The sequence below is a fragment of the Clarias gariepinus genome, chromosome 8, assembly GCF_024256425.1.
Source record: "Clarias gariepinus isolate MV-2021 ecotype Netherlands chromosome 8, CGAR_prim_01v2, whole genome shotgun sequence".
NCBI classification, from domain to species: Eukaryota; Metazoa; Chordata; class Actinopteri; order Siluriformes; family Clariidae; genus Clarias; species Clarias gariepinus.
In genome coordinates, this window is record NC_071107.1 from 7,666,315 (window position 1) to 7,685,083 (window position 18,769).

At 41.2% G+C, this 18,769-nt stretch overlaps 1 long non-coding RNA gene across 1 annotated transcript; it reads right to left on the reverse strand.

The window, feature by feature from the left end:
* Positions 1–15,213: 15,213 nt before the first annotated feature.
* LOC128529320 (uncharacterized) lies at positions 15,214–16,859 on the reverse strand. The gene is made up of 2 exons (XR_008361045.1): positions 16,705–16,859; positions 15,214–15,702 (listed from the first exon to the last, which is right to left on the reverse strand). It is a non-coding gene; the product is annotated as an uncharacterized LOC128529320 (long non-coding RNA).
* Between the last annotated feature and the right edge of the window lie 1,910 nt (positions 16,860–18,769).

Sequence of the window (18,769 nt, forward strand, 5' to 3'; positions counted from 1 at the left end):
AGCCGCCACGGCCGGATTCCCCGCAGGAACGCACGGCGCGCTAGCTCCTCCTGCTGGACGGACCCGAACTCCGGGTAGCCTCTGCGCGCGAGAGACCTCAGGTCCATGGCGAACGCCCCCAGTGGCTCGGAGGCGCTCCGCACGCGGGTTGCCAGCTCCTCGCACGCGGCCTCCTTACGGTCACCTGCGCTGAACCGGAAGCGGAGCGACTCCCGCAGCTTCGCTCATTAGCGCTGAACCGGAAGCAGAGCGACTCCCGCAGCTTCGCTCATCAGCCCGGAGGTCTTCCAACGCCCGCAGCGCATCACCCTCCAACGAGAGGGCCACCAGGGCGGCTGTTTCCGCCGAGGACGGAGAAGGTCCCGTGCCGGAACCTGGAACGTGCAGCTCCGCTCTGGTCGCCACTCTAACCCGCTACTCTCCATCCCACTTCTGACACCAATTGTAGCGTTTTTTACGCCTGAAGAAATGCTGGAGAGACGAGCGAGCTTATTTGCTGCCCAATGCAATGGCTGGGAGTACTTTATTTAGCATACAGCCGGTATGGCATGAGCAGCACCTTCACTCAGGAGCCTACCTCTAATTCAGCGTCAGCCTGAACTAGAGCACATTTCACACGTTACACACCCTGGCCGAAGCCACTACCCCAGACACATTTCCCCAATACGGTGAACACATAACAGTCCCTCCCGCAAAGCATGATGGTTATTACTCAAACCCCACCCACGCCACAATACATATGTTTATCCATGTAAGAACTCTGTATGTCAAAGTACTCTGTGTGTGTGTGTGTTAGAATCATAAGCATCCATAATAGAAAAGAAAAGTATATTGGGATATATAAGTCTAGAAAAATATAAGAGAAAGAAAATGGTAAAAGAGACGAAGAAGGAAAAAGAGAAAAATTAAGAAAGCAGAGGTACTGTATAAAATGAGTACAAGAGAAGAAACAGATTTGAAATATGAGTAGAACAGAGTAAGAGCTGAGACAAAAGGAGGAGTGGTGATATTAAAAATACGAAGAATGATACAAGGCAAGAAAAGGTAGAATGCAAAGCAAAGAAAAAAAAGGGGGAGAAAAGGAGAGAGGAAAAGGTGAGGTAATGCACCATACACTCAGATTAAAGCACATCAGGAAGCATTAATCCTCCATAAACACAGACACACACACAGAGTGAGGCGATGTTGTATTACTCTACGTTCCAGACTGCCAGACGGTTTCCTTCAGAACCAGCAGATAGCAGTTTACTGTAGAAGTGCATTTCCACATCCCATCTGCAGGGGAGCATAGCAGCAGACTGGTTATAGTTCTGGCCTCCAGAGTCTTCAGAAACATGCCCTAGCCCAGTGCAGTGCCATTGTGTGCAGTAGACCTGAATTCCCAGATAAACAGTAGAACTAAGTCAGTCACTAAAGAGTTAGAGAAGATAATGGTGTCTCAGTTAGGCTTGTGAAACCTTGTTCTACCATCTGCCCTAAGCATCACCAACTGATGATGAGGCCTGGCCAGATATGGTAATAGCAAATCACGATAGCAAAAAAAGAAAAACCAAAAAGGCATCTGTAACTGCTAGTTACTACGTTTAGAATGTAGCATTTTATAACAACTGCTACATTCTAAAATAGTGGCCCGTCACATTGATATCATTAACAATCTATATAAATAAAAAAGACTTTATCTGTACATTTGTCAGAACTCACCCTTTTAATGATATCTTTACATTATGTATTTCATACACTGGAGAACCTAAAACCTGTCTCAGAAAAAAATCTGTCTGTATGTCTGTTTATCTGTCCATGCAATTTTGTCATAGCATGATGCAGATCTGGCTCAACAGAATTTAATGAAACTTTGCCCGTCCTCCAGTGACTGAAGTTATGTGCCAGATTACGTCACAACATTCCAGCACTTTTTTGGATGAATATTGCGCATATTACCTTAAACATGGCTTTATGCGTCACTCAACACAGCCAACTTGGATTATTTCATACGTTCACCACTAAAATAACAGCATTAAAGTGGTACAAGTAAATTTTAACATGCTGAAATTGTTTTAAGACATAACTTAATCTTTATCTGATCTACTTTTTAGATTGTTCATCTGTGATTCACCCCCTTGATTACCGAACAGGAAATCTATTTTGGCTGACTACGAAAGAAGTACAACTTAGCATAAACAAGGTATAAGATACTCATCCTTACAAAACTTTGTTTCCTTGTATTAATAAGTTAGAGCTTTAGCTTTAACCTTTTAACTATTTTTACAAACTCTTTTGCTGTCAACGAAATGTACTCATGCTAGTGTAGCAATAAAGTGCTAAAGCAGATCTAAAGGGAAAAAAGGTAGTGTTCAATAGATGTGGAAAAGCTGCTGACTTGGCACTTTATGGTCACATATAATGATAATTATTACAGATAGCACTACAGTGTGCTGTAAAGGTCTAAAGACCCCTACAGAAAGACCTGCCATACCAGACACTGTGCTATGGATAGATTATATTTATAACTCATTTAAATTTATAAGCCCACTGTTTATTACCATGCAGATGCTGTTGATTTAATCCTGCACAACCTTGAGTTATCAACAACCATGTAAATATATTGTGGCGTGGGCGGGGTTTCGGCTGGCGACCATCATGCCTTGCGGGAGGGGTTGCTGTGTGTTCACCCTGTTGTGGAAGTGTGTTTGGGTTAGTGGCTTCTGCCATATAGTGTGTATATATTAGATGTGTGTGTTCTACAGAATGTGCTCTGGTTTATGCTAAGGCTAAATTGGATGTGGTTCTCATGTGAATGTGTTGCTCATGCTTTTGTATGACTGCGTGCTTAATAAAGTACTCCCAGCCATCGCCTGTCCAACATCATTTCTGGTGGTAAAATGCTACATTGATATTAGAAGTGGCATAGAGAGTTACAAGTCGGAGCGCACTATCAAGGACCTAAAAAAGATCCAAGTAGGCCGCAGAGCAGATGAGGAGGATGAAAAAAAACTTTCCTGACAGAGCCAGTGCGAGCCAGCGTTCCTTGCCCAGGTAGAGCTAGCCGCCGACTTCACAGGCTGGTCATCCGGGGAGCACTCTCGCTGGAGGGCGACGCGCTCCGGGCCGATGAGCGGAAGGACTGGGCAAAGCTGTGGGAGTCGCTTCACTTTTGATTTGGCGCGGGCAACCGTGAGAAGGCAGCGTGCGCCTCGTCGTGCGTTTTTTCGGGGACTCCGACCGCCGCGGCTCCGCGAGCACATCTGGTTAGCGGCACTGGCCTCCCTCTCTGAGGCGCTGAGCAAGGCCGAGCGCACTGAACCCATAATGGCGGACCATCCCGGCGAAAGAGCCGAGCGACCTCCCACAGCTCGGGCCTACTCGGTAGGTGAACCTAGCCGGGGACAGGGCTACGTCGAGGCCCGGGACCACAGGACTACCGCTGCAATGTTCTCAGGCCTGAGGACAGCGTACCCCAGCAGCCGTTTAAACTAGTTATACTGGGCGAGCTTATGCAGCGTAGCAGTGTGGGGTTGAGTCAGACACAGACCCACACTTTGAATTCCTTTCTACACAAATTCGCAGATATTTTCGCGGTAGATGAGCGCAAGTGCACTCATACGAATTTGGTGCAGCACACAATCGATACGGGAAACACAGCTCCTGCTCCTGTTAGCTAAACGAGCTATCGCCGAACAGAAGCTGCGTGAGATGGCCGATTCAGGCGTCATTGGGCCAGCGTCCGGACCGTGGTCTTTACCGGTTGTGCTCGTGCGTAAAAAGGACCATTCTTGGTGGTTTTGTGTTGATTACGGGTGGTTAAACGAGGTAACACGCAATAATTCTTATCCGTTATTTCATCAGAACATTTTACATTTAGGCATTTGGCAGACGCTCTTATCCAGAGCGACTTACATTTTTTATCTTATTATACATCTGAGCAGTTGAGGGTTAAGGGCCTTGCTCAAGGACCCAACAGTGGCAACTTGGTGGTTGTGGGGTTTGAACCTGGGATCTTCCGAACCGTAGTTCAATGCCTTAACCACTGAGCTACCCCTGGCCACATTTTCTGTCACACCAGAGGAAACAAAACTTTAGACCATGTATACACAAACATGGCTGAAGCCTATAATGTGGACGAACAAGGAGGTGCGTCTCCTACTGAAGGCATGCAACACTGCCTTCAGATCAGGTGATGCACAGCTCTACAGCACTTCCAGGGCTAATATGAAGAGGGGCATCAAAAAGGCCAAACACTGCTACAAACTAAAGCTAGAGGAGCACTTTTTAAACTTTGACCCTCGGCGCATGTGGCAGGGCATCCAGGCCATCAGTAACTACAAACCCAGTCACTCCACCCCCACAGCCACTAATGTCTTATTTCTGAATAAGCTTAATGACTTTTATGCTCGCTTTGAGAAAGACAATAAAGTAAATGTCACCAAGATCGCCTCCTCACCCGACCACTCACCCATCCCACTTACCTTATCTGACGTCTACAACGTACTAAGCTGGATCAACGTGCACAAGGCTGCTGGACCAGATGATATCCCTGAGCGAGTACTGAGGGCCTGTGCAGAGCAGCTCGCTGGGGTATTCACAGACATTTTTAACATGTCCCTTGCCCAAACAGCTGTACCAGCGTGCTTAAAATCTACCTCAATTGTGCCAGTGCCAAAACACTCTTGCCCAACTTGCCTGAATGACTACCGCCCCGTAGCACTCACACCCATTATTATGAAGTGCTTTGAGCGGTTGGTCCTGACACACCTAAAGGACTCTTTCCAATCCTCACTAGACCCACACCAGTTTGCTTACCGTGCCAACAGGAGCACAGATGATGCAGACTCCATAGCGCTGCACTCTGTACTATACTCACACACTTACAATACAAACACCTATGCACGACTGTTGTTTGTTGACTTTAGCTCAGCATTTAATACTGTTTTACCCTCTATGTTAGGGGTGCCCAACCTTTTTTGAACAAAGATCTACTTTTTAATTTGTCAGTGTGCCGAGATCTACCAGTCCAAACAGAAAGCCAGTTGCTACTCATAGCATATTTACATATTTAATGTGCACTTAACAAACAGAAAGTAGCCCCAATGCATATATAATAAAATATAGTCTAATTGTAGTGACAATAAAGTTATTTCTCTACCTTAGTGGGAACTCTAGCACTGGGAGGCGGCAGCTAGTTTCTCGTAGTCAGGGCAGTAAGAGCTGGTTGCAAGCCTTAAGCAGGCCACAAGGTGGTCATCAGTCATTGTAGATCTGTACTTTGACTTGATGATTTTCATGTGAGAGAAAGCACACTTACACAGATAGATTGATCTGAAAAGTGCAGTCAAGTTGAAGGCACATATTCTGAGGTTGTGATACTTTTGTTTTGGCAGTAAGTTCCGGAACTGTTCAGTCATGCCAGGTGTTGCCCTGGATTTGATCTCAATGTCATTCAATCATACAATAGACTGTACAAATAAGGGCATAATGAAAATATAAAAAAATCTAGAAATATAGAATTTTTTTTTTGACAGATCTGGATATTAACACCTCACTTTGTAATTGGATTATGGACTTTTCAACCAACAGACCCCAGCATGTTAGGTCAGGCCACATCTGCTCCACTACCGTCACGCTCAACACTAGCGTACAACAGGACTGCAGGACTGTGTGCTGAGCCCCTTCCTTTACTCTGTCTTCACCCACGACTGCAGGCCTGTGTACAGTGGTGTAAAAAACTATTTGCCCCCTTCCTGAGTTCTTATTCTTTTGCATGTTCTGCCCATCAAAAACCGTTAACTATTAGTCAAAGATAACAGAATTGAACACAAAATGCAGTTTTTAAATGATGGTTTTTATTATTTAGGGAGAAAAAAACCCAAACCTGGCCCTGTGTGAAAAAGTGATTGCCCCCTTGTTAAAAAATTACTTAACTGTGGTTTATCACACCTGAGTTCAATTTCTGTAGTCACCCCCAGGCCTGATTACTGCCACACCTGTTTCAATCAAGAAATCACTTAAATCACTACCTGACACAGAGAAGTAGACCAAAAGCACCTCAAAAGCTAGACATCGTACCAAGATCCAAAGAAATTTAGGAACAAATGAGAAGAAAAGTAATTGAGATCTATCAGTCTGGTAAAGGTTATGAAGCCATTTCTAAAGCTTTGGGACTCCAGCGAACCACAGTGAGAGCCATTATCCACAAATGGCAAAAACAAGGAACAGTGGTGAACCTTCCCAGGAGTGGCCGGCCGACCAAAATTACTCCAAGAGCGCAGAGACAACTTATCCGAGAGGCCACAAAAGACCCCAGGAAAATACCTTGTGGACCGACGAGACAAAAGTTGAACTTTTTGGAAGGTGCGTGTCCCGTTACATCTGGCGTAAAAGTAACACAGCATTTCAGAAAAAGAACATCATACCAACAGTAAAATATGGTGGTGGTAGTGTGAAGGTCTGGGGTTGTTTTGCTGCTTCAGGACCTGGAAGGCTTGCTGTGATAGATGGAACCATGAATTCTATTGTCTACCAAAAAATCCTGAAGGAGAATGTCCGGCCATCTGTTTGTCAACTCAAGCTGAAGCGATCTTGGGTGCTGCAGCAGGACAATGACCCAAAACACACCAGTAAATCCACCTCTGAATGGCTGAAGAAAAACAAAATGAAGACTTTGGAGTGGCCTAGTCAAAGTCCTGACCTGAATCCTATTGAGATGTTGTGGCATGACCTTAAAAAGGTGGTTCATGCTAAAAAACCCTTAAATAAAGCTGAATTACAACAATTCTGCAAAGATGAGTGGGCCAAAATTCCTTAGAGCGCTGTAAAAGACTCGTTGCAAGTTATCGCAAACGCTTGATTGCAGTTATTGCTGCTAAGGGTGGCCCAACCAGTTATTAGGTTCAGGGGGCAATTACTTTTTCACACAGGGCCATGAAGGTTTGGATTTTTTTCTCCCTAAATAATAAAAAACATCATTTAAAAACTGCATTTTGTGTTTACTTGTGTTATCTTTGACTAATAGTTAAATGTGTTTGATGATCAGAAACATTTTGTGTGACAAACATGCAAAAGAATAAGAAATTAGGAAGGGGGCAAATAGTTTTTCACGCCACTGTATGGATCTAACAACATCATCAAGTTTGCAGACAGCACTATGGTGATCGGCCTCATCAGCGACAACGATGAGTCTGCCTATAGGGAGGAGATCAAGCTCCTAGCCACTTGGTGCACAGACAATAATCTGATCCTTAACACCAATAAGACCAAGGAGCTCATTGTGGACTTCAGGAAAGTAAGAAGAGGTTCATGAAATGGTTGTTGAGCCTGTCTCATCCTTTAAGTTTCTGGGGACCCACATTTCGGAGAACCTATCCTGGTCCACCAACACCTCTAGCCTGGTCAAGAACGCTCACTAGCGCCTATTCTTCTTGAGAACACTTAAGAAGAACCAGCTGTCCTCAACTACTCTGGTGAACTTCTATCGCTGCACAATAGAAAGCATTCTAACCAACTGTGTCACAGTTAGGTACGGAAGCTGCTCTGTTGCTGAGCGTAAGACACTGCAGCGGGTGGTAAAACTACCCAGCGTATTATAGGGACTCCATTTCCAGCCATTGAGGATAAAAAACACTGTGTGCGTTGAGCACGCAGTATTCTTAAGGATTACTCTTATCCCGCCCACAAACTTTTTTCTCTCCTGCCTTCTGGTAGGCGCTTCAGGTGTCCCAGGTCAAGAACCAGCAGACTGAGGAACAGCTTCTTTCCCAGAGCTGTCTCCTTATTGAACTCTGGCCCCCACTGACACCCGCCCACCCCTCACACACCCCTAAACTCTTCCCATTACCATTACACTATTTAATATGGACTGCACTATAATGTACATACCTGTTTGAAAATACAAATATCCATGCATAATACTGTACATTTGTAAACTTCTGATTGAGTATATATTTGTACATGTCTACTTGTAAATTCCTGTCTATAGAAAATAGCAACCTGCACATTATGTTCATATCTATCTGTACAGTACATGTCTACCTGTAAATTCTTGTCTATAGAAAATAGCAACCTGTACATTATGTTCATATCTATTTGAAAATTCCTGACTACAGTTAATAGCAACTTGTATATACTGTTTGTCTATTATAAAATGTATAAGTATAGTTACTAGCAATCTGTATATTATGCTCACATAATATCCTTCTGTAATAGTTACCCATCGCTTCTCCCTGCACATATCCCTTTTAAGTGTACTTAGAACTTATACCTTTATCCTGCACTTTCTGCTAATTGTACTTTTGGTTAGAGCTAAACTGCATTCCGTTGCCTTGTACTTGTACATGTGTAATGGCAATAAAGTTGAATCTAATCTAATCTAATCCAAAGAAGGCCAAAGGGCTTCAGCAGAGACCCACAGAAACCTGCAGGAACCCACGGAAACAACGGAAAAGCACATAAACCTGCAGAAATCACAGAATCACACAAAACAAAAACAAAAAAAATGCTGCAAAAGTAAAAATAAAAAACGATAAGCCTATTCTTTAACAAGCATAGGAAGCTGGAGAAGGCGAAAGTTCCTCGTTTGTTTGTATCAGGGTTTAAATTACTTTGCCTTTTCTTGTTTATTCTAAATAACATTAACTAATTCTTACGCTTTAATACTACTGGATTTTTGCCTTTTTTTGTTTTTTGTGCTTTTTTGGAGAACGCGCGTATCATCTGAGAACAACAAGCGGAATTCATCACCAAACAACTAAACTCCGACTCTGGTACGTTTTCATGTTTAATGTTCAGCTTGTTCAGTGTGTGGAGTACAGGATGTTTAGACATTCTTCCTCCGTCGTTAGTGGTAATTTTACTTGTGATAGGTGTGTGTTAGTGAGCACTCTGACGGAGAAGATATTAGCGTTAGAGGAGCGCATCCAGACTTTAGAGAGGGTTAAACAGCGTGAGAGCAGCGTTATTTCCGTAGCGGAACGTCTGGGTGCCGCAGGCAGGGAGATAACCAGCCCCCGACTCCGGCATTAGAGCCCTCACAGCGGGGCGAGTCGGTGACGACTCGGCGGCATACTTGTTCAGCCAAAGCTAACGCTAAGGCTAGCCCACCGAAGCACACCTCATCTGCGCTTCACGTGTCCAACAGGTTTGCTCTCCTTAGTGATGCACCCACTGAGAAACCTAAAAGAACTCTATACTGAGGCACGTGAAATTAGCCAGGCCTTTATGGGTGCCAGCGGCCGTGGTTAGGTTTATCCCGGGAGCCAGAGCAACGGACATAGCAAGTAATCTTAGGGCTCTAGGACAGCACAGGTTCTCAAAGATAGTGGTACATGCTGGAGCTAATGATATACGCCTTCGTCAGTCAGAGGTTAGCAAGAATAACTTTTCAGAGGTGTTCAAATTAGCGTAGGCGATGTCCGATGAAGTAATATGCTCTGGTCCCATCCCAATGAGACGTGGCGACATAGCTTACAGCAGGTTATGGTCGCTGAACCGCTGGATGTCCAGGTGGTGCTCCGAAAATAATGTGGGCTATATAGACAATTAGAAGACCTTTGAGGGGAAAACTGGCCTGTTAGGGCAGGACGGTGTTTATCCCACTCGGGAAGGTGCTGCTCTCATTTCTTGTAGTATAGCTCATAGTCTCAGAAGAGGCCTAGTTAATCGGTGACAATCCAGAGCCCAGGCCAGGGAACCGCATAGAGTCGTCACTCAGGGTTCACTATATTGAGACTGTGTCTGTTCCCCGAGCTAACCAAAAATTTAGAAAGACTCAGAAAGTCTGTTTTAATAATTTAATTAACATAGATATTACAAACTCTGATCATACTGAATGTGCAGCTGGCACCTATGATCTGAAGCTAGTACTGTTAAATAGATCTTTTGCATCAAAAGCAGTTATTATTAACGAAACTATTACAGACCAGGAGTTTAATATATTACGTTTAACTGAAACCTGGATTAAAGAGAACGAGTATGTAGCTTTAAATGAAGCTAGTCCTCCTGGATACAGCTACATACACCTGCCTCGGCTAACTGGTAGAGGAGGAGGCGTCACAATTATTTACAACAATAATCTGGCTATTGTACAAAAACACACATTTAAATTTTATGCATTTAAAATTCTCTATTATAACATAAAGTCAGCTCAGACGATTCCGCTAATCATCATTTACAGACCCCCAGGGCCGTACTCTGAGTAAACAGAGTTTCTCTGTGAATTTGCAGATTTCCTCTAAAACCTAGTCGTTTCCGTAGACAAAGCGTTAATTGCTGGAGATATTAATATTCATTTTGAGAATCTAGAAGACCCTCTGAGAACAGCATTTATGTCCATACTGGACTCAGTAGGAGTAAATTAGTGTGTAGTAGGACCCACTCATAAAGCAGGTCACACTTCGGACTTAATATTATCCTTCGGATTAAGTATAAGAAACATAATTACAATTCCACAGTCTGAAGTTATCTCAGATCACTGTCTTGTCTCGATTAAGGTGTCTCATAGTAATAATGTACGCACAGCACTGCGCTACTGCCTTAAACGTACATTCACATCAAATACCACACAGAGCTTTATCGATAATCTCCCAGAGTTATCAACTTTGATTGGATCGCCATTTGACTCCACAGAACTCGATCAAGCGATTGAATATCTAGAGTCAACACTTTGTTATAGCTTAGATAATGTAGCTCCAGTTAAAAAAAATGATTACAGATAAGAAACTCGCTCCTTGGTATAATGACCACACACGCACTCTAAAACAAACCACTCGGAAATTAGAACGCAAATGGCGTCAAACTAAATTGTTAGTTTTCCAAAGAGCATGGAAGGAGAGCATCCTGAAATATAGAGGAGCTCTCAGTGCTGCTAGATCAATGTATCTCTACACTCTTATAGAAAATAACAAAAATAATCCTAGATTTTTATTTAATACCATAGCTAAATTAACTAAAAACAAGACCACTGCAGAAATCTCTACAAAAACAACATACAGTAATGAGGATTTCATTAACTTTTTCAATAACAAAATCATAAATATTAGGCAAAAAATTCAGGCTTTGAAACCAGACAATTTGAATGATACAGATGATAAATTAATAACATCACATCAGAACCTAAAATACTTTACTCCCCTTGAAGCGAGAGAACTAATTTCACTTATCTCCTATTCAAAATCGTCAACCTGTGAATTAGATCCTATACCGACACATTTTCTCAAGCAGATAGTTCCAGCAATAACAGAACCCCTGTTGAAAGTAATTAACTGTGCACTCAGCAGTGGTCTATGTTCCTAAGTCCCTTAAATTAGCAGTTATTAAACAACTAATCAAGAAACCTGACCTCGACCCCTGTCAGCTTTCCAATTACAGGCCGATATCAAACCTCCCCTTTATCTCTAAAATTCTGGAAAAGGTAGTATCACAGCAGCTATGTTCATATCGACATAGGAAGATCATACATGAACTGTATCAGTCAGGATTTAGGCCTCATCACAGCACAGAGACAGCACTCGTTAAAGTAGTAAATGACCTCCTAGTGGCCTCTGATCAGGGTTGTGTCACTATACTTGTGTTACTCGACCTCAGTGCAGCTTTTGACACTATTGATCATAGTATTCTCCTTCACAGATTAGAAAATGTAGTAGGAATTAAGGGAATGGCCCTTTTATGGCTCAGATCCTATTTGACTGATCGTTATCAGTTTGTAGATTTAGATGGTGACCATTCCTCATGTTCTCAAGTTGAGTTTGGTGTTCTACAGGGTTCTGTTTTAGGCCCACTGCTTTTTTCCCTCTACATGCTTCCTCTGGGCAACATAAATCGTAAACATGATATTAGTTTTCATTGTTATGCTGATGATACACAAGTATACATTTCAGCAAAACCAGATTAGAAAAAACAGTTTACTAAAGTTGAGCAATGTATGCAGGACATAAGAGATTGGATGTTAATTAATTTCCTTCTGCTTAATCCTGATTCTAGTCATATGACCACAAGCAGCTAGAGGTAAGCTTTCTGATCACACTGTGATTTTAAATGGCCTTTCTGTTCCATCAAGTGCAACAGTAAAAGACCTTGGTGTGATTATAGATTCCAGCCTTTCATTTGAAACACATGTAGATAATATTACCAGGATAGCATTCTTTCACCTCAGAAATATTGCCAAGATAAGAAATATATTGTCACCAAATGCAGAAAAACTAGTTCATGCTTTTATCACGTCTAGGTTGAATTATTGTAACGCCTTACTGTCTGGTTGTTCAACAAAGCTTCAATTAGTCCAGAATGCAGCAGCGAGAGTCATCACTCGAACCAGAAGATATGAGCACATCACCCCTATCTTATCCACATTGCATTGGCTTCCTGTGAAATTTCGCATCAATTTTAAAATACTACTCTTGACGTATAAAGCATTAAATGGTCTCGCGCCGCAGTATCTGAGTGAACTGCTAGTGTCTTACAATCCGCCACGCCTACTTTAATCAAAGGATGCAGGCTGCTTGTCAGTACCGCGTATTATTAAAACTACAGCAGGGGGCAAAGCTTTTTCTTATAAAGCTCCAAAGTTATGGAATAGTTTTCCAAACAGTGTTCGCGACTCAGACACAGTCGCAGTGTTTAATTCCAGGCTAAAAACCTATTTATTTAGCCAAGCATTTTTGTAAATAGATTAGCCTTAGGTAAAGGAGCAGATCTGGGGGACTCATGGACATAGAGTATTAGGTGAACTAGTGTGTTAAGATGCTGTCTTCCCCACTCTCATTGATCACTTAGGTTTGTTGACGGTGAGGTGATTGGCTGCTTTACATCTTTGGAAGCCCTCATGTTTGTGTTTCCTAGTTAGTCTTGCCGGAGTCCCAACTTGCATTCTGCACTAAATATACATTCACCTTATACATTGTTCGACTGTGACCATACCTAACTGTTATTTCTCCATCTCTTTTGCTCTTTCCTTTTCTGCTCTCTCCTCTCTCTCTCTATCTCTCCTTTTTCCTCTACCTATCTCTCTGTTGAGCTATACATGTTGCTCCTATACGAATGTTGTTTCGTTTCGCTGTGTACTAACTGTATATGGTTGAAGTGACAATAAAGCCTACTTAAACTTGAGATAATCATAGGAAGCTGGAGAAAGCCAAGAACCATCAGCCTGAACCTTTATCCAGCTCTGATTTCTAACTGAAATCAGGAGCCAGAGATGATCACAAATGCACACAGAGACACCTACTATTAAAATGAACAATTGGCCAATGATCATTACTGTGATCACGTTTTCTACAGCCGTCTCCATCCTCATGCTTACTGCTGTTTCCCTAATCTTCAGCTCAGGGTTGCTCCTCTACCAATCATGTTTAGTAATCCAGGAATCCCTCTGGACAGAATGCAACTTTGCATGGTCACTGAAGGACAATCCATTATGGTTATTTCTGGGACAGGAAAATGTCAAGAGACAGACCTTGGAGACCTTGGAACGCATGTTTATCTTTTTATCAAACAACTTTCTGAACAAAGAAGAACACACACAGTAATATATACTGTATATTTACATAGATAGATAGATAGATAGATAGATAGATAGATAGAGGTACATTTCAATAAATCAGAGGGCTCCCTTTGCATTAATTACTTTGAAACTGTAATGCGATGTGGCATGGAAGCAGTAAGTTTGTGACAGTGCTGTGGTGAAAGCACAGGTTATTCTGATAGTGGTCTTCAGGTCTTCTGCGTTATTGGGTCTGGTGTCTCGCATCTTCCTTTTCACAATACCCTATAGATTCTTTAAGGGGTTTAGGTCGGGCGAGTTTGCTGGCCATTTACGCACTGGGATAAAATGGTCCTTACACCAGGTACAGTAGTACTTTTGGCAGCGTGGGCAGGTGCCAAGTGCTGCTGGAAAATGAAATCAGAACTCCATAAAGCTGGTCAACAAAAGGAAGCATGACCATATCGCTTCTCTAACCACAACTGACTTTGCACCACTGAACTTTACACTGGACCTCGAGCAACTTGTATTCTGTGCCTCTACTTTCTTCCTCCAGACTCTGGGATCTTGATTTCTAAATAAAATACGACATTTACTTTCCTCTGAAAAGAGTACTTTGGCCCACTGGAATTATGTGCTGCCATTTGATCTCCATGTAAAGAACAGCTGGGAAAAGATAAGGCACTGCCTCCAGACCTGCATGTGCAAACCTTCACCATTTTCAGCCCCTTTTATTCCTTCCTCCCTCCTTAAACCCTGTCCTTTCCCATTATCCTAAATAAATTTTACCTCATGTCTGTGTTTGTGATGCCATCCATCCAACAAACCTGTATACTGTATATATATAGTTAAACGTTACATTGCGAGCATAATTCGTTCTGTGAGCATGCTTGTATATTAAAGCAAAATTCCCCATATAAAATAATAGAAAATTATTTTATAAAAAATAATTGTTGGTGAAGTAAGATGAGAGGGGAGAGAAGGAGGAGGGCTACTGTGTACACTGAAAAAAATATCCAGCCTGATCTACTTAAAAAAATTAAGGTAACTTTTTGCATCAGATAATTATGTAGTTCAAGCAAGACTATTCTTAGTATTTACTACTTACATTTCTGTATGTAACAAATATTTTTTGCTAGTAAAGTCTACTTAATTTTTTCTAGTTAAGTCTATTTAATTTCGCAAGTAAATCCTACTTAATTTAATAATTTCCCTAGTCATTCTTTTGTGTCCATGCTACTTAACTTTAAGAGTTTCAAATATGTATTTTTAATTGAAATTTAACACATTACTTGGAGTGGGGCCTACTTTGTTTTATTTTTAAATGTCCTAGTCTCATTTTAAAGTTATATATTCTCACATTATCTAGTTAGGCATTTCTTATATGTTATAGTTAAAATACTAGTTGTGTAATTTTGTACTTTGAAATGCAACTTCATCCAGCACAAAACTTGAAGTAAGAACCACCCTAAAAAATACTGGGTAAATATTGCTGGGTTAATTTAACCCAGCAAAATTGGTTATTTGTTTAACCCAGCAAGATGGGTTAAATATTCAACCTAAATGCTAAGTCACATTTAACTATAATGCTGGGTTAATTTTACCCAGCAAAATAGGTAATTTGTTTATAGTGAATCAGTAAAAAAAAATAATATGAATAAAAAATACTTTGATATACTGGTCTATTACAAAAAAACTTCCAAGTTTTGCAAACCATACATATATGCAATAAACATCATACTATTAAATGTTCCTAGAAAAAATATTTATTTTTCAAAAGCACAAGAACAGATAATCAACAGCAACATCATTACCATACTATTACTCACAAGGGCAGAATGGAGTAATTGCACAAATAGGCTGAGGCAGCTTCTACAGAGCAGGATCTCTGTGACTCCAAATATCTTTTTTGCAGAACAAAACTATCCAGCCCTGGTCTCATTTTAACATACAAACACTGTCTATGACTTTTCAAGTAGGCCTCGCTATTTCATAGCAACATTACAAAAAGTCCTATACAGGAGCACACTCCTTTGGATAGTTAATGTCAAAAATATAAAATGCCTTTAAGCACACATCAACCGCCCCAAGTATAGTGTGCATTGCTCCAGAGCCTGTCCCACCAGAATGACGAATGCCTAAGAGCAGCGCTGGTCATTTTCTCCCAACGTCAGGATGTAGGGGTACGGCCTTGACCCTTCAGCCTGCTGGAGGTATTTCACCATGTTGGTTCCAACCTTAGAAAGAAAAAAAAAATGAAAGAAAGTAAACAATTTTGTTGAATAGCAAGGATTAAACTGAATAAAACTATTAATTTAGTGTGTAATAGGATTGATACTAAATAAAAAAATGACAAAGCTGTCCAATAAGATAGGGTATAGGTAACCTGAAACAAAAACATGGAGACAGCTACTACCAAAAATAAAACAGCAAAATAAGCATGGCTTTTAGGATAAAGTCTTTTTATATGTCAGACTAGTTGATCTTGTGGTCTGCGTTGATTTTAAGCTAATTACCGAAAAAAAATGTCATAGCTGGGGTCATACTGGCACAGTCACCAAAATATTAATACTTTCATCTAGTAGTTACCTGTTCAGCTGTGGTACTTTTTCCTGTAGTTGGCGCGTTGACTAGTTAATTTAGCCTGAGTCACAGGCAACTTTGGTTAAAGAGGGCTACCTGGTTAGCTTACATGCAATTACTAGTGATACATTTGCATACTTATCAAAGGGGGAAAGGTGTAAAATATTGTTATACCTCGGGAGAAATTTGACCGCGGAGTAAATTACTAACTAGTAAAAAACGGGAGGTTAGCAGGTGTGTATATTTGTGAGAGGGTCAGTGTTTTGTAACACCCCAGCATTTTATTCTCACAAGCAGTGAGATTAATAAAGTTCTAATCTTAATGTGTTTGCTAACGCTAGTAACCTAACTAAATGCCTGCGTCATGCTAGCACTACAGTTAACGGTTTAGCGTTCATTCATCACTTCAGCATCTTCGTCACTCCGCAAACATTCTACAGAGAAAGATAAAAAGCTCAGACATCTTATCCGTTTCTTTCACACACAGCTGGGGTTCTTTGGCTAACTATAGCAGCTATTGTCAGCTAAATTATCTTACCTCAGACCAGCCTGAAAGTTTAAGTGTAACCTTAACACGGCAACAGTAATAAATGTTACATATAGTAATAATTTTTTAGTCATATGTGACTTAGGTGAGTGAACATGTGTATACAGACCTTGTATTTAATGTCATTTTCCCTTAAATGAACCGTCATCAGCGGTGTGGGAGCTGAAGAGAGACACGAAGCTCTGACTGACAGCCGCTGAATCCACCGGTGAACTTTGGGGGGGAGCCAAGCAAACTTCAACCCAGCAGCTGGGTTACACAAAAACTACCCAACTCTCTGTAAATAGCCCAGAAAAATTACCCAAGAGCGGCAACCCAGCGTTTGGGTAGAAAAAACAACCCGTTAAAACTTTACACACGAGGTGAACAGAATGCTCCAAAGAGTTGTTTCCTACCGCAGTGAGGCTTTGGTACACTAATTTGATACGGGGTTTCCCATGCTTTTTCCATGGGGAGGCAGTTTTATTTAAACAGAGTAAAATGAACAAGATTATTGCTTGCATGCACATACACACACACACACACACGGAATTACTGCTCTTTTGGCAAGTGTCTAGTGTCTTTTAATGCGACTTGCTTTTGCCCCCTTTTTTGTTTTTTTGGACATGTGACATTGCCTTGTCGTTAAACAGAATCATCTCCCACACTGCTACAGCCGTTTAAAAAATTTTTCTTCATGGAGACTGTTGTTGCAGTACAATTACTAAAGAATAGTCACAATGTTATAATAAACAGTGAATGTGCGCACAGATGTTGACTATATGAGTGACGCAGGCGCACTGAGACTAAACATAGAAGACGATTACCCATCTCACAGTGCAAGAGAGAGCCATTGGCTAAGTTGTGATCACGTTACGCTTGGCAGACAAAGCGCGTGTGTACTACTCATATGTCAAGACCTTGCTTGTTTATCAAATTAAAATTAAGTTTTTAATTTTGCTCGTCTTGCAAAACTCACAGACCAAGTTAAAGCTCACAGACTAAGTTACTCGCAATCCAAGGTTCCATTATGTTTGTCTGTTCGTCTGTGCACGCATCACGTAAAAACTACTGACCAAATTTTAATGGGGATTACACAGATGTATTTGGTTGAGGTAACATATAGGCTTTGTTCCATCACAATTGGTCCATGGGAAGAAAATATATGCTACTTTAAATTTAAATGAAAAAAAAAAAACACTTTTATATCATAAAAAAATCAACCTTAAAAAAAATCATGACTTCATTTTAATATTCAATAGATGGTGCAGTACATTTTTTAAAGTGCACTTATGGGTGTGCGATTAAATTCCACGTGATCTAAGTATATACCGTTTATAAAAGTTTACATTTTCCAGTGACTGTTACAGAGCCCCCCAATGATTAGAATTAATTTGTGCATTAAACACAAAAGTGTGTGTTCCTTTTCAAGTTTATTCCTTTAGTTGTTGTCATTGCTTAATGCAGGACAATAATTTAACTTATTATTATTATTATTATTATTATTATTATTGGTAGTAGTAGTAGAAGTAGTAGTAGTGGTGATTGCAGGAGGTGTTGACTTTGTTGTTTTGTTTATGTTTAAAGTTTTAATTCTGAATACCAGTAAATCTGTCTGAGGTTAAAAAATAAATTGAGTGAGAATGAGAGAGAGAAAGAGAAGGTAAAACAGGTGTTGATGGGCAGAAAACTGTGGATATTAAATAGTAAAAGAAGGACAGAAAAAAATGGGAGAAAGCAAGAGAAATGCTCACTCGTCCTTTTTCATTATTTATTTCCTGCCTGTCGTTTTTTCCACACTGCGCATATTGATGTGAGGAGAGCTCTGTGTGTGTGTGTGCGTGCGCGTGTGTGTGTGAAATGTGTGTCAGAATCATTTCCTGACGAAGGAGACGAGCTGGAAGTAATCAGCAAACCGCTGATGCGGTGTGACAGTCTGAGCATCGCAATCACACACACACACACACACACAAAGCATAATCTCACACACTAGCAAGACCCTCGCACACGCACAGGAAGTTAGGACAATGTGCTGTCCTCTGAATACATAACGTTGTTTTATATGTCCAGTGTGTGTGTGTGTGCTGTATATATACCAGCTACTGATCGTAAGGAAACAGCTGCTGCTTTAGGTTACTTCTACTACAAGGGGGAAAAGAAGAAGGTGATTTTTTGGGTCCAGGCAGTGTTACTGC